Raw genomic sequence first — 17,942 nt, forward strand, 5'->3', positions numbered from 1 at the left:
ATACATCTCTTATTAAGATTGATTCTCATTAAGCTTGATTCTCTTACTATCTGAGACTTAGATAACGTTGCTAAATCTTCACTAGGTATCATCATCTTGCCTATTAAGGTGGGTCATGTTACTTTGCCCACTCCTATCCATGTCATGTCTGGAGATTTTATGTATAACTTGTTATTAGGGAGACCTTGGATTCATAGCATTCAAGTTGTCCCCTCCACATTGCATAGGCAAGTTAAATTCATTTACAACAATAAAACATATACCTTGCTAGGTGACACAAATCTCCAGGCTTGTTTGCAAACATCAACATCCAAATCCTCTTCAACCAGTTCTTCCCCAACAATCTTAGATGATTCTTAAAAAGCCTCCACTCCCACTAGTATGTCTGTTTCTTCAAACTCATCTCCTACCAATAATGTTAGACACAATGTAACACTGAGAGGGGGTTGAATCAATGGTTCTCAAACTTTTCCCTTTAACTATCCTATGTGAGTATACTGGTTAATAGATCTAACTGAATGCAGACTTACCAGTTAGAGGGGAGACTAACTCTAAAGAACTCACACATAAAAGAGAAATCACATAACACCAGCATATATGAGGAAAACCCAAGATGGGAAAAACCTCGGTTAGAAATGTAGCTGAAGTCTACTGCTCCAATCCAGCCTCATAGTAAATCTTTGATTACAATGTTTAGGGCACCAACCCAAGGAGAACCAACCCCTGATTTAGGGTACCAACCCTAGGAGCACAAACCCAAGGAGCTACAACCCCTACACCAAGCTACAACTTAGTGAATACAAAAAATAATCATTTACAAGTTAATAGCCTTGTTAAAAATGAGCTTTGTAACTCTTCTGCAAATCTCTCTAATGCTTTTGTTATCACTGTTTAAAAATGGGTGTGCTTTTTCCATTATTGGCTAAGTCTAAATGTTTTTGAGTCTGGTATGTTCTTATTGCTTCAAGGCTATTTCGAATCCTAATGGGTTTAGCATTTAGGTTTTAATTTGCTTTAATGACTATTAAAAACCCTTTGGCTTCTGTTTCTGCATTACTTTATTCACTTAAGTAATGGGTCCCTTTGTAGTGAAGTGTTCCCCCCCTTGTAATTTACCTAGGCGGTCCCCTTCAATTATTTTAATTCCTGCTTTTAAATATGCCTTTTCCTAAATGTCTGTCGGGCCTTGTAAGCATCTGTAAAGTGGAAAAATCAAACCCTAGTCATTCTCCCCTCCCCCAACTCCAAGGAGAGAGAAGGGAGAGTCACTAGGGTTGATGGTTTTCACTTAGGAAGGACTTTACATTCAAAAGAGGGGTTGAAACCCACAAGATCTAATCCCACGCAATGCAAGATTGGATTCTAAATGGGTTTCAAGGGTTAAGACATCAAGGATACCCTCTTTTGTAAAGAAATGTAGATAGAATGATTGAGCTAAGAATGCATGTAAAGTAGGAAACATTCGCTTATAAACAAAGATAGGGATATGGGATGAAGCTGCGGACTTGGAATTAGCAGTAAAATGTCGAGACGGTGCTGTTCTGCAAATTTGAGTGAAAGTTGACAGGAAGATGGCGCCCGGCGTGCACACGGTCCTCCGAAAAATCTGCGAAACGAAGGGGGATCTGTTCGTCTCTGCACAAGGATTCCAGATCTTCAATTATAGCCGTGTACCTGCAACCTACACACAGAAAAGAAAGGACGATTGGGGGGTTATAGATGAGGGGTTTGCCTTTAGGTCAAACCCCGGTTTTGGAATTAACCAAGAAATGAGAATGTTGTAAATGTAAATGTTTGTAATGTAAACAAGTACTAATACCTTGTTGTAAGAATGTTTGTATTCTTACATGTGAAGGTGTAAATGTTGTTGTATGTTGTATGTTGTATGTGATCTCCTCTTCAATGGTTGAATCCTTGTCTTGAATGCAACACTTAGCCTTGAATGGAGACTTAGAATGATCAATTGCTTGAAGGAGTGCTTGAATGCTTGAATGCTTGAATGTTTGAATGCTTGAATATCGTTTCTGCCTTTTTTCCATCTCCCCAAAATGGGAGAGGAAATGTAGTTTATATACTTGTCAATTAGGGCTGATAGACTGATTTTCCCGACCTTAGGACAACCAGGAAACATTATTTTCCAATTTGCAAACATAAAGACCCGAGACCCAAAAGAGACCGGGCCCAAAAATAGGGCCAGGGACCAGGGCGCTCGGCACCATGGTCCTGGGGGACCAGGGCGCTAGGTGCCCTAGTCCTGAAGGACCAGGGCGCTGGGCGCGATGGTCCCACCTCCAGGGACAGCAGGGTGCAAGGAGGATCAGGCCAGGGTGCTAAGAAATGCAGTTTTTGATGTCATGAACAAGTTTCGGGGTCTCCATTCAAGTTCCGTGTTGCATCGCCATCGTGAAGACCCAAATGCAGTTGAAATTGCAAGTGTCACAATTTTAGGACGCTACAGCATCACATAGCGATCTATTGATCTAACGGTCTACATTGATTCACGACCTAAAAATGCTTGCAATTTATCCATCGTGAAGTAATGAAAGGTAGAAAGGTGGACCTGGCACATAGGTTCGAGCCAAAGTTAAATACCAGTCAAGTCCCATATGATCGAATGGACAGCGTGAGTTTGTGAGGTCAAGATAAACGTGTTTTACTCTTCGCTAAGTCACGAAAAGGTTCGGCGGGACCTGTTGTCACTGTTTAAAAATGGGTTTTCCTTTCCCATAAATCGGCTAAGTTTTGAAATTTTGATTTAGACATGCTATCAATTGCTTCAGCTCTATGTTAGGTCCTAGGGTTTTAGGGTTTTAATTTTAAATCATTCAATGTTTTATCAAAAAACCCTCTCGTTTCTATTTCTTCGTTACTTTATCCACTTAAATAATGGGTCTCAGGTTCATAGGAAGTGTCCCCCCTTGTCATTTGCTTAGGCGGTCATTTGAATTAATCGTAAAATTTTACGCCTTATATATTTTCCTCCTAATGTTGTCGGGCCCAGTAAGTTGTGCGCATCTCTCAAGAAGATCTATGGTTTTCGCTATTTCGTTAGGCGAAGTTGTGCGTGGTTTAAGACCCATGAAATGGTGAAAAGGAAATGCATTCTAAATGGCGATTTTGGTTCGGTTTAAAGAGGTTTCATCTTGTCCAAGATCCACCAGTGGGTGTTATTTCACAGCCTGAACTTGCAAGTGAAATACCTTTCACGAAATGGCGAAAGCATCTGGTGGGACCCTGCATGCGAAGACTTTCTAAGTGATTAAAAGGTGATCAAGTCCAATCTGATTTGATGGTTCACGCTATTTTGTAGAATGAAAATGCTCGACAGTTGTCTTTCACAAAGTGGCAAAATGACGTGGCACTCCAAGTAGACGGTCCAACTGGTCTAGTGGGCAAGTAAGATGATGGCACATTGTAGAAGCCACAATAGTCAAAAAGGCAGGTCTAAGGTATTTGAAGGTGGGTCCCAGAGGTGAGTCATGCCGCAGGATAAGAGGTGACCTGGCAGATACAGGTGGCAAGGATGAGGTGGAACCCAGTGTTTTCTCACAACAAATGAGAAAATGACATGTCAGCTTTGAAAGTGACTAGATGTCAAGTATTTGAAGTTGAGTCGGAGAGCCCACGTCTGTCGGAGTCAGTTCAGATTGTTAAGCATTGAGCAAGCAAAAAATAATCTAACGGCCCACATGAATTTGCAAGGGTAAGATTCTCATGCTTTATGCCCTATGAAATGGCAAAAAGGTTTTTTGTCCCCAAAGGCAGATGAAACATGAGGATAAAGAAGGATCACCTTCATTTTGATCCAATGGCTGGCGTTATTTCGCGGTTGTGAGATGCTTGAAGGATATGCTTCGTGAAATAGTGAAATTAAAAAGCGTTCATCCAGGTGTCAAGCTAGATGGTGATGTGTCCATGGACACATGGTTTTAGAAGAAGTTGAGGGCACACCAAGGTATAACCGGCAGTAAAAGGGAGAGACACGTGGCTGACATTGAACTAGGCTTGAACAGTTTTCTAAAACCAATGGTTGAGTGCCACGTGGTAGTCAGTAACCAATGAAAAAGTGGTGTAAGTAAAGTAGGCATAAAGGGTTTCTCTTAAAGGATGGTCATCTCCAATCTGATCCAATGCCTCACATTGTTTCCTAGCCTAAAGTTGAAAGATGTTTAAGCTTCGCGAAATAGCGAAAGACTGCTAGCAGTCAATGTAAAGGCACAGTTAATGAAGATGTCGATGGTCCCGGTGAGAGTTAAATGATGAGCAGTTAAAGTTGCATCTAACATCTAGCACGGCTTCGCGAAGGAGAAGTGCTTGAAGGATAAAGCCTGCAAAATGGCAAAAAGGAGGTGGGGCCCAACGTGAAAGCAAGACTGTTAAGTCAGTGTATCGATCGATCAAGATTCTTTTGATCGGATGATTGGAGTGATTTCGTTTAACGAAATTGCTTGAAGGTTATGCTTCGTGAAACAATGAAAGAGTGAAAGGAAAGAATTGCAGGAATGTTGTGACCCGTTGGAGTGAAAATTTGAATTCTCTCAAGAATTCAATTCTAAAGGGACGGCTGAAGCATGCGGAATCAATGTCGCAATTAAGACCCTAGGTACCATATATGATCTCCTATTGATTGAGTAAAGGTATCATTCAAAATAATTGTTGCAGAAGACGAGATACAGAGCTATTGTCTTCAAATATAGAGCGATTCAATTCAGTTGTAGAGAAGATTCCTTCGAGCTAAAATCAGGTTTTCTTGTACTCTTGTGTGGCAATTTCTTTGTGGTGTTTTAATTAAGATCTTGATTTGTCGCTGAACCATTTGGGGGTAGTATTTTAATTGCTTGTATTATCAAAATGACACCTAAGATATAATTTTTTGGGAAAGTCAATTATCAGGAGAGGGCCATTTGTGATGATTTTTTTGAGTAGTTGACATTGTCAACTAACCAGGCATCAAACGTAAAAGAATTAGTGCCTAGAGCTCCTCGTTTGAAGATAGGAGAAGGGTTGTATGATAAGGGCAATTGGTTGAGAGATCCATAGGTTGGGTTGTCTGGGTTGGGGTTATTTAAAGTTGGATTCGGAATGAGAAATTCTCCAGCCCCATAGAATAGCATTTGGGGGTTAGATGTAGGGAAGTTGGTAGTTCCAGGGGTATTAATGGACATGGATCTATTGACTCGAATTGCACATAATTATGATCCAATCACAAGAAGCATTAGGGTCATAAATGGAAAAGCCCTTATTGAAATCAATAATGAAGAGTTCAGAAGTTCTTTTGGGCTCAATGAGTTTACAAATTTTCTGGAACCCATTAACTTCAAATCATTAGCTCAAGTATATGGTGCACAAAGGAATCACCTTAGGAGTGGGCCTCTTAAGGAATTTTTTGTGAAGATAGGTGGGTTGACAGTTGTAGGACCCAACACTAAAGAGTCCTTCTCATTGAATTTATTCACCCTTAGGGCTAAGGGAATGTATTGGTCACTCTGCCAGATTTTGGGAGAAGATGCTGAGGCAAATATGCCCAATCACTACTTACTAATGATTGCTCAGATTCTGAATCCTTCCCTTGAAGTAACATTTGACTATGCTTCTTTCATTACTGATGCTATCCATGGAGGGTTGATAGGAATAAAAAATGGGAAGGTGGATAGGCCTTTCAGATGGTATTCACTCCTTATGTATCTATTTTTGTTCAAAGGTGGCGATTACTTTGCCAGTGGACTGGACCTCATAAAAGAGAAAGAGGGAGAAAAGATGCCAGTGCAACTATGGAGTACTGCATTGTCATGGGACAGAGAGGATGCCAGTTTCTTAAAATTTGATAAATATTTTGTATCAAAGATTAGGACTCTCCTCTACTCAGAAAACCCAAGAATCCCCAAGGTTCTTTTGGAATTTGTCAGACCAAAAGAATTTGTAGAGAGTATAAAGATTGTTCATAATTGGCGTGATATTTACCTATACCCAGTCTCAATAGTTTTCAGAGTTTTTGGTTTCAAAGGCACTCCATTCTTGTTGCCCTATCAGGTCCCTCTCAAAGTGGGAATTGTAGAAGTCCTCAGATAGATTGGTAGTGTAAAAGAGGTAGAGCTGACAGGAAGGGGTAAAGGGACTATTTTCCCTACGGTTACCATAGCCCATCAATTTATAATAACTAAGGAAGCTTGGAATTATTTTGAAGACTTTCTCAAACCTTATCATTTGTCAACTACAATATCCAAGTTTGCCGATCCAGAAGACTTCTTCAATGGCATGTTTAGAAAGACAGCAGTGTGCAGAGGTAGACCCCATCAATTTCAGTTTCCTAAGGACCTCATTAGATATGAGTTTGATTTAGATAAGTAGGAACTGAGGGAGTAAAAATGGGTGGCTTATAAGAAAGCCTTAGACTTTGTACATCAGTTTGATGCCAGCTATGACCCATTGTCTAGATTTTTCCCTTTTGAGGAGAAAATAAATATTTCTAATTGTTTGCTTTGAGGATTTGATGTAGACCCTAAAGGAAAAGAGGGAACCTATGACTAAAAGCAACCCTGAAAAGGCAAGAATGATTCTAAGTAGGTCTACCTCCACCAGAGCAATCCCTCCAGGTGACTATACATTGCACAAGAAATCTAGTTATAGTGTGTTGATGCCTACAACAGGGGAGCCCTCCACTTCCAAAGGAAAGAGGAAGATACAAGATGTCATTGACATCCAAGAGAGCCCAAAGAAGTAGAGAGTAGGAAAAGAAGTACAATCTGATACACCCTTGTACTCTCCATCCCAATCCCTTATTCACATAGGAGATGAACAGGCAACAGCTGAGCAGCTGATACAGTTAGGCAGTTTAGGGGAAATTGCCTATACATATGATGAAGTAGTGGAAGGAATGTCAAAAGAACCCCTTGCTGCTAAAATGAACATTACTATCACTGAACTTAAGGGCCAGGAGTGGGATCTTGAGATAAAGAAGGCTAGTGATGACTTCTTGGTTGATAACAATTTTGTTACCTCGAGAGCATTTATGTAGTTTGTATGGAAACACAATATAGATAAATACAATGCAAGATGTGAGAAGAAAAAAGGTGAGCAGCCTAACAAAGATCCAGCTCTAGTGGAGGAGGAAATAAAATAAGAAATGATGGAAGAATTTAAGACCAGTACTCCTGAGCAAGGAAGAGATATGGTGGCAAAAGCAGGAGTGCTTATTCTCCCTGAGTGGGACATAACAGATGCCCTAGTACTGAAGGTAGTTAGGAAAGAAACCAAGCCCATGGAGGGAATCACTTTCAGCAAAGATAATGCTGCACTCATCATGTGGTCTCTCAAGAGGGATGAAAATAAGAGAAGTAAAGATACCCCAGGGTCAAGCTACGTTGGTGGGATTATAGTGAAGAGAGTGCAGAACATAGGGGTGGTAGAAGCTGCTAGCACTATGCTAGAGACAGCAAAATTTAGTGTTGCAATAGCAGAAAAGGAGGCCAAGGAAAAAGAAGATCTCCAAGTCAAGCTGGAGAAAATTTTAAAGGCTTATAATAGTGCTAAGGAGGAGGTAAGAGGTAAGGATAGCATCATTGCTAAGTTGTAGAGCCAGTTGACAGGACAGTACCATCAAGGTGAGTCTTCAACACTAATGATATCCTCTTCTCCTGCAAGACCTCCACCTAGCAGCCCCATCATTGAGTTCCCACCATCTCCAGCACCTTCCAGCTCCCAAATGATTGAAATTACTCCTCAAGAATTAGATAATCTAAAATAAGCTCAGGCCTTGTATGCAAAGAAATATGAGGAAAGAGTAATGGCTACAGTTTCAAGTTTTGCAAAGACAATGAATGCATGGCTGCTATATAATAATATAAGCAAGATTTTGGATATGTGGAATGAGCTCAATGGAGATAAGGCCATTTTGACACCTATTTTTGACAAGTGGAGGCCTAGAGAGCAGGAATTGGAGCTTATTTGTGCATCTTATGATGAAGCAGGGGCCAATCCTATCATCAAATCCACTTGTGACACCACCAAAGACCTAGTAAAATTAGCAGAAGGGGTGGATAATGCTGACAGGAAAATTAACTTGTACAAAAAGGAGTATGTTGATCAGGTTTTTGAGTTGCTCCCAGGAGTTTTTGTTAGCCCAGATCAACTGAAGGACAAACAAGTGTGGCTCAAAGAATTAGAGGCCAAACTATTAGCTAGAATTAAAGGAATTGTTGATTTAGATGATGCTTCCTTCTTTGTTGTGACAATTCAGGAGATAGAGAAAATCAAATCTCATTATGGTTTTCTCAATTCCGAAGTCAACAAGATGAGAAATTCCTTGAAAAGATTGACCAAGGCTAAGACAAAAGTGATTAATTTCGCATGGCCAACTAATGATGTTTACAATGAATGGACAAGAAAATATGCCATCTAGGATGTAGAGCAGTTAGAGGGTGCTCCTGAACAGTTAGAAGAGGTTGCAACTGGATAGCAAGTAGAAAAAGCTGTAGAGGTCGAAAAGGACTTGTAACTATTTTTGTAAAAGGCTTTGTAACTTCTTTTGGAAAAGAAATGATTGTAACAAATTCTCCTAGGGAAGTCCGAAGCTATGTGCATCCATATTCTTATAAATGGATACCAAGACTAAGAGTAGAAAGATCACAAAGAATTGTAAGAAAACGCTGTAGAAATTTATATCTGAGCTTTTCTAAGTTTAATGGAGAATATTCAAAAGTTTTTGTAATACTTTCTTGAAGAATATATCAGTATACAGACCATCGGCTTTGAGTAAAACTTTGTGTCATCTTCAAATTGCTTGCAATTGTTTACTGTTTCATTCTGAATAATCCAGGGTTATTTTGTTTGAATAGGGTTGTAAGGCAATTTTCAATAGATGTGTTTGCTAGCTTTTCTCTTTAGGAGGGAAATTAAATATGCAGGGATCACTTCTACTAGTAAATTCTTTGTAGGATACTTTGAAGCTTGATGAGCATAGTTTGATTTGGTATGCATAAATTCTCATGTGTGTCAGGCATATATAAGGATTAATAGAAGTTGAGCCAATGGGATGTGTAGAGATATTTTGTTTGGGGAGTATTGTTTGAATTTAGATGACTCTGTGACCTTGGATAAGGCATTGGTATAGATCGAAGTTGTCTATTACATGTTTTGTAGGTCAAAATACTAAATATGATTATAATTTTCACTCCTTAGTTTCAGTTAGTTTCAAGGTGATTAGATCCACTAGTTTTCTAGACTGGTTTGCTATGGATTTATCTTTTGAAAGTGTGAATTTAGTTCACAAAGGTATACCCACCTGGACTTTGAGTAAGTCTGAAGTGTAGAAGATTAAATCAAACCTTGTGATATGTTGTCCTAAGAGTTTCCTTCCCTTTGATATCTCTTCTGCATAGAGTTCAATCATTTTATTATAAGGATGTTAAAGTGAATCAGATTTTGAAGACAACAAAAGTGGCGACACTGTTGGGGATGGTCACATTAAGGATCCAGAGGCAGATTTGTGCTTAAGTTGTAAAGAAAATCAGTGTGTTTGTGGAATTCCTGCGTATTATTCTAAACCTTTTTTTCATAATTCCCATATTCTTGTGGGTGGTGACTCTGTATATTTGAACCAGTCCTTGTGTATTATAAATCATTCTAAAAGGAAAACAAGCATAATGCAAGGAGGAAAAAACACTAGATCATTCATGAAGAAGCATCCTCGTGAAACTTTGCAGGAAGGTTTACCAGAGTAGTCATGAAGGGGCCATAAGAGATCAGTGTTACACAAGCTATCAAATGTTGCTTGGGTACAAAAGAATAATAATACTGGTAAGATCCCTAATTGACCTATTTATGCAAAGTCTAATTCTTCCTCTAGAGATTCTGAACAAGATATATTAGGCTTCCATTCTGGATTGTTTGGAATATTGATAATGCACATGTTTTAAATTAAGATTTATCCCATGTTAGTGTCTCTGTAAGAGATAGGACCAGTTCAAATGCAATTAGACACTCTGTGCCTAGAATAATTGATGGAAACATTAGTTTGATTGACATGGATCAAGTCAATATATCAGACTCTGAGGAAAATTTCCTTGATGAAGATAAAGTGTCCCAAGAAATTGAAGATTTGAATAAAAGAGTTCACCATCTAATTTCCCTAAGAGCCCAAAAGGAAGCAAATAGGGAGAAGGAAGTCAAAGCTAAATTAATGAGAGATAGGCTCCTTAGACAAATAGTTGATCTTGAAGTGCTAGCTAAGGAAAAGGATAAGAGTGATGAGGAAGGCCCTGTAATCAGAGAAATTATGATCCCCAAAGCCAAGCAAGCATATAGGTCAGTAGTCCAACCAAACAGGGAAGTATTTAGTGATTCTCAACTTCCTAGAACTAATGTGGATAAAGGAAAAGAGAAATGGGTGGATGATGGAATGGAATCTAAAACTGCAGAAGAGATCTCTCATAGGCTATCAGCACATGAGAGAGAAATGGAAAGAATGAGGAAAGAAAAAGAGGACCTCCAAATGGAATTAGGGAAAGTTGAATTGGAAGCGGCAAATCAAGAAGTAAAAAGAAAAATTAGTTACTTAAAGGCTCCCCCTATCACATTTCCATCAGAAGACACTAGTAGGCCTGATCCTCAACAAATTTCCCTTCCCCCAGTTAAAATTCAACCCACAGTGCCTGCTAATATAGCCTTAGTGAGTCAAATCCCTATGAATAGTCAATACACCCAAGTATCTCAATCTCCAATCCCAAAAGTTAAAATGACCATGGGAAACAGTAATGCTATTACCCCTTTTCAAAGGAGACCAATCAATTTAGAACAATATAGACAATTGTTCTTTGATGGGATCCCAGGATATCCCAATCATGTTCCTACTGAGTTAAGAGACAGACTCCATAAATTTGTTGGGAACAATGCAATTAGTGTTGAGGAACATCTGAAATCTTTTGGGGACCTAATAAACAACTATGAGATATTGGATGAAGATGTTATCATGAAACTATTTGTCCAATCCCTGGTTGATGATGCAAGAGATTGGTACAGAGGTCTTCTGGTCAATAGCATAGGGTCATGGGAGGATTTTAAAAATTGTTTCCAAGAGCAGTATGGTGACAAGACTAATGTGAGCTTCATGCTCAATGAATTCAATAACATCAAAAAGTCTGATAATGAAATGGTCATTGGCTTTAATGCCAGATTCCAAAAGGCCATGCATAGATTGTATCAAGTGATGAGATTAGATGATAACATGTGTTTAAATACCTACTACAATGCATTTGATTCTAAGATGGCCTATATCCTGACAGATAAGAATCCACATAACTTGACAGATGCTTTTAGAATTGCCATTAATGTAGAAAGTAATAGAAAAGCATCTGGGAAGTTAGGAAGAAGAACAGATGGTAGATTATGGCAAGAGACAAAACAACAACCTAATAAAGTTGCTAAAGAGGAAGATAAGATAGAGAAGTTGGTTATTGCAATGAAGGATCTGACTGCCAAGGTAAACAAAAATGACAAACCTCATTATAACTGGCAAGATAGACCCCCTAGATTGCATGACATGCCATATAATACCAATTGGAAAGATGGCAAACCCCAAAATGAGAAGCCCAAAATTGCTCAGAATCAGGACACTCCAGATCCCTTGAAAGGGAAATATGTCCATAATATAGAAAATACTCCATTGTTTATTGCTTGTGATGGACCACATTCTCCTCATAAGTGTCCAGTGGCTCAGGCTCTTGAAGAATCTATGAGACAAGAAGCTGAGCCTGACATCAATATGTTTGAAACCATCATAGAAAGTGATGAGGAGTCTATACAAAGTGATTATAGTGATGTACTAGATAATGAAAGGTTTGTTCAAGGACAATTAACCTTAGATTGGAATCCTACATTGAATGTGGTAACAATTGAGGATGAAGAGGTTCATCTTAGAAGGCCTACTGAGGAAGAAGTTAAAAACCTCACTAAAGCTACCATTGCCAAAGCAAAACACAACTATAACTTGAGGAGCATTAAGAGAGACACTAATCAAGGTGAACTGGGTTCCATGTTCATAAAAGAGGTCACTCAAAAGGGGGTAGCAAGTAGTGCTACTACTGTTCCTAAGATTGGTCAAGAAAAAGGGGAACAAGTTAAAGATGTACCCAAGAGTACAAATGATAAAAACACTGGTGATATACAAGGAGCTGCGACAGTGAAAAAGGCAAGTTAGCTCAAGACAAAAAGAGTTAGAGCTAGTATTGAAATAAGCAATAGTTCTACATTTGACATGGCTCAAGCTCTTACTCAGATGAAGGTCACTATCCCATTAGTAGAATTACTGAAGATTAAAGAACATAGGGATGCAACCTTGTCTTTATTTTCTAGTATATCTAATAGTGACACAGTCTTACCCACCGGTTCAACTATAATTGGAAAGGATCAAGAGTTCCGAACCCTAGAGGTTTATGTTGGAACCACTATCACTCAAGAGCCTTCATAGGTAGATCCTTTCTATGTTACTTTGTTAGTAAACAACCGGTTGATAAAAAACTGCATGATAGATTCAGGAGCTGCTACTAATGTAATGCCCTATGGTGTTATGAAAGAATTAGGACTATTAATAACTACTGTATATGGAAAATGTTATGTTATGGATAACAGGGAAGTACCTATGATAGGTACAATGAAAGATATTGAGGTAAAAATAGCAGCATTCCCTGAGGCAACTTATAAAATGGATGTTATTGTTACTAATACCAAGCCCCATTATGGTATGTTACTTTCTAAGCAATGGGCAGCAACAGTAGGAGGAAATGTTCAACTAGACTTATCTTATGCCACCATTCCAATCAATGGAAATCAGGTCAAATTGTATAGAGAGCCACGAGCTCCTAAGGTAATTGAAAATGTAGACCCTAATATGCTCAATTGTATGATTGATGTAGATCTTGATAACTTTAGACTTCAACCAATTTTACCCCAATTGAAGAATACTGACCCCATTGTGGTCGAATTAGAAGCACAACAGTATGGATTATGGTAGATGTATTTTGATGGAGCTTGCTCCAAAGAAGGATCTGGAGAAGGGGTTCTTTTTGTATCCCCATCAGGTATAACCTTCAAGTATTCATTCTTATTGGCCTTCTGGTGCACAAATAATACTACAAAGTATGAAGATCTATTGTTGGGGCTTGAGGTTGCAAAGAAGCATGGAATCTAGTTGTTGACAGTGTTAGGGGATTTAGAATTGGTTGTATCTCGGGTAAGATCCAAATATGCATCCAAGAATAATAGATTGAAGAGATATAAACATGCAGTTTATGATGTTATTGAGCATTTTAGTGCATTTTCTATTAATTGGATAGAGCAATCAAAGAACATTATGGTAGATTTCCTAGCTAATGTTGCCTTGAAAAATGATGATGCAACATTGATCGGTATTTCCACAGTGGAAATAAAATCTAGGCCGGCTATTCCTGATAATGTGTACAATTGGCAATTTTTTGCTGATGATGAAGACATTCTTAGGTTTATTCAATGTGTTGATGATTATGATGGATAGAAGATTGATTGCAATGCACTGGTGGAGGTGGTTGATAATAGAGAAGCAGTGTTTGGAAATGAGTTGGTCCAGTTGGAAACCAATGAAATACCTAAAGGGCTGGTAGAGATGGAAAGCATGTTCAGTTACAATGACAGTCACTTACATCAGCAGTCTACCGCCAAGTTGGAAGAACTAGAGGTAAACCTGGGGACTGAATCATCCCCTAAGTTAGTATACATTGGGAAGAAATTATCCCCTCATGTCAGGACTAACCTTATTAATTTATTAAGGAAGTATAAATATGTTTTCACTTGGTGACCTAAAGGCGTATAGACAAGATCTTTTTCAGCATGAAGTTCCTTTATTTCTAGATGCTAAGCCTTTTAGATAGAAACAGAGACCCATTAATCCCTTATTAGAAACTAAGATGCAGCAAGAGTTGACTAAATTAAGAGAAGGGGGGATTATCAAACCTATAAGACATTCTTCATGGGTCTCCAATCTGGTCCCAGTAAGAAAGAAGAATGGGGACATCAGATTGTGTGTAGATTCTAGGAATCTAAATGTTGCCTCTTTGAAAGATAACTACTCTTCCCCAAATATGGAAGCCATGCTATAGAGAGTGACAGGATGTGACCTTTTATCCATGATGGATGGTTTTTTAGGATACAATCAAGTGTTAGTGAAGGAATCTAAACAATTTAAAACTACCTTCACTACTCCATGGGGAACATATGTTTATGTGAGAATGCCATTCAGATTGAAAAATGCTAGAGCTACATTTCAGAGAGCCATGGATGTAGCCTTCAAAGAATTGATCAATGTCATCATGGTGGTTTATCAAGATGATCTAACCTGTTTCTCTAAGAAGGCTGATGATCACTATGGACATTTGGAGAAGGTGTTCAATAAAGCTTTGGAATTTGGTGTGTCACTAAATCCCAAGAAATGTCATTTTGGAGTCACTGAAGGAAAACTATCGGGACACATTATTTCCAAGGAAGGGGTAAGGACAGACCCTGAAAGAATTGAAGCAATAAACAAGGTGTCTAAACCTAAGAATGTAAAAGGTATTCAATCCTTTCTAGGAAAACTAAATTTTGTTAGGAGATTCATTGCAAACTTTGCAGAGATAGTGAAGCCCATTGTCAAGTTGCTCAAGAAGGATACCAAATTTTGTTGGGATTAAGAAGCCTCAAAGGCTTTTGCTGCAATTAAGAAAGCCATTCAAGAAGCACCAGTGTTAAAATCTCTTGATTACAGTAAGCCCTTTTCTCTGATTTCCTTTGCTTCATATCATACAGTAGCTGTAGTATTGTTACAAAAAGACAATGAGGGATATGAACATCCCATAGCTTTCTATAGCAAGTCTTTGCAAGCAGCAAAATTAAAATATGAAACCATGGAGAAATAAGCTTATACTTTGGTTAAAGTTGTCAAGGCTTTTAGGCCATATCTGGTGAATGCAAATATCATTGCTTATGTCCCACATGCTACAGTTAAGGATATTTTGTCCCAGTCTAAGGCTACAGGGAAAAGATGCAGATGGATTAATAGAATTCAAGAATTTGACTTGGAGATAAATATCACCAAATTGGTGAGAGGTTTAGGTTTGGCTAAGCTCATGACTAAGTCTAATCTTATGAATATAGAAATACATAATGTTGAAGTCAGAGATACCTCAGTCACTAGCATTGAAAGGAAACCTTGGTACTCAGAGATAGTCAGATTCCTAAGAGATGTTGCATTCTCCGAAGGAATGACACATAATTAGAAAAGAACTCTGAAGCTCAAATCACAAAAATATGTGCTCATTCAAGGTGATCTATTCTAGAGAAAAAGAGATGGAGAGTTACTAATGTGTTTGGATGAATTCCAAGCTAAATGGGTATTGACTGAAATGCATGATGGAGTATGTGGAGGTCATTACTTTGCTAAAACAACTACTGGCAAGATAATCTGGGCTAGATACTTTTGGCCTACCTTATTCAAAGATGCTCATGCATATGTTCAGAAATGTGACCCATGTCAGAAATTTTCATCCAAGCTGAAGTATGAAGGAGCCTTACCCCTAAATCCAATCTCTATGCAAGCTCCTTTTGTCCAGTGGGGCATTGATTTTATCAGAGAGATTGTTGAGAGATTAGGGAGAGGTCACATATGGATCATAGTAGCCACTGACTATTTCACAAAATGGATAGAAGCTATTCCTACAAGAAGAGATACAAGTAAGTTTGTCATTGATTTCCTGATGGAGAATGTAATAACTAGGTTTGGAACACCCGCTAAATTGGTAATGGACAATGCCATGAGTTTCAGATCGAAAGAGTTTGTAGGATTTTGTACCAGTCATGGAATACTCATGTCTTACTCTTCACCTTATCACCCTCAGGGGAATGGACAAGCAGAATCTAGCAATAAAAGCCTTTTGAATATCATCAAGAAAATCCTGGAAGAAAATAAGAGATCTTGGGATCAAAAATTGAAGTTAGCTTTGTGGGCAGATAGAATAACAATCAAGAAGGCCATTGGAATGTCACCTTTTGAACTGGTTTATGGTACTCAGGTCAGATTGCCAGTGAATAATCTTCTTCCAGTTTATAAATTCTTGTAAAATGAGGATATGGAGTTATCTGAACCAATGGAAAACAAAATGATCCAAATTGTGGAGGTGGAAGAGCTTAGGACTTTGGCTCATAAGAGAAATCAGAAGATCCAATTGCAGTCCAAATACCTTTTTGATAAAAGGACATCATTAAGGAAGTTTCAAATTGATGACATTGTTCTTTAGTGGAATGCAAAAGGAGAGGATAAGGGAAAGCATAAAAAATTTGAATCATTATGGATTGGCCCTTTTGTGGTCTCTAACTTAAATGGTAAGGATTCATATTTTGTGAAGAATATGAATAATGAAATATAGGAATTTCCAGTGCATGGACAATTCCTGAAACATTATTTCTCTTGATGTCCATGTACAGTAGGTCCTTTGTTTGTACATATTTTGTTTCTTTCCTATTTTTTTGTTTGGGGTTGTGTTTTGGTCTGTTTCTCCAGAGTTTCTGAGTTTTCTTGTGTTGACAATGCAATCAACCATCCCTAGTCAAAGCAGCTATTGTCACTTTTTAAAAATGGGTTTTCCTTTCCCATAAATCGACTAAGTTTTGAAATTTTGATTTAGACATGCTATCAATTGCTTCAGCTCTATGTTAGGTCCTAGGGGTTTAGGGTTTTAATTTTAAATCATTCAATGTTTTATCAAAAAACCCTCTGGTTTCTATTTCTTGGTTACTTTATCCACTTAAGTAATGGGTCTCAGGTTCGTAGGAAGTGTCCCCCCTTGTCATTTGCTTAGGCAATCATTTGAATTAATCGTAAAATTTTACACCTTATATATTTTCCTCCTAATGTTGTCGGGCCCAGTAAGTTGTGCGCATCTCTCAAGAAGATCTATGGTTTTCACTATTTCATTAGGTGAAGTTGCGCGTGGTTTAAGACCTGCGAAATGGTGAAAAGGAAATGTGTTCTAAATGGTGATTTTGGTCCGGTTTAAAGAGGTTTCATCTTGTCCAAGATCCAACGGCGGGTGTTATTTCACAACCTAAACTTGCAAGTGAAATACCTTTCGTGAAATGGCGAAAGCATCTGGTGGGACCCTGCATGTGAAGACTTTCTAAGTGATTAAAAGGTGATCAAGTCCAATCTGATCCGACGGTTCGCGCTATTTTGTAGAATGAAAATGCTCGATAGTTATCTTTCGCGAAGTGTCAAAATGACATGGCACTCCAAGTAAACGGTCCAGCTAGTCTAGTGGGCGAGTAAGATGATGGCACGTGGCAGAAGCCACAATAGTCAGCAAGGCGGGCCTAAGGTATTTCAAGGTGGGTCCCAGAGGTGAGTCATGTCGTGGGATAAGAGGTGACCTGGCAGATACAGGCGGCAAGGATGAGGTGGAACCCAATGTTTTCTCGCAGCAAATGAGAAAATGACATGTCAGCTTTGAAAGTGACTAGATGCCAGGTATTTGAAGTTGAGTCGGAGGGCCCACATTTGTCGAAGCTAGTTCAGATTGTTAAGCATTGAGTAAGTAAAAAATAATCTAATGGCCCTTGTGAATTTGAAAGGGTAAGATGCTCATGCTTTATGCCCTACAAAATGGCAAAAAGGTTTTTCGTCCCCAAAGGAAGATGAAACACGAGGATAAAAGAGGATCACCTTCATTTTGATCCAACAGCTGGCATTATTTTGCGTTTGTGAGATGCTTGAAGGATATGCTTCGCGAAATAGTGAAAGTAAAAAGGGTTTGTCCAGGTGTCAAGCTAGATGGTGACATGTTCGTGGACACGTGGTTTTAGAAGAAGTTGAGGACCCGCCAAGGTGTAACTAGCGGTAAAAGGGAGAGACACGTGGCTGACATTGAACTAGGCTTGAACAGTTT

Source organism: Cryptomeria japonica, chromosome 10 (genome assembly GCF_030272615.1).
Source record: "Cryptomeria japonica chromosome 10, Sugi_1.0, whole genome shotgun sequence".
NCBI classification, from domain to species: domain Eukaryota; kingdom Viridiplantae; phylum Streptophyta; class Pinopsida; order Cupressales; family Cupressaceae; genus Cryptomeria; species Cryptomeria japonica.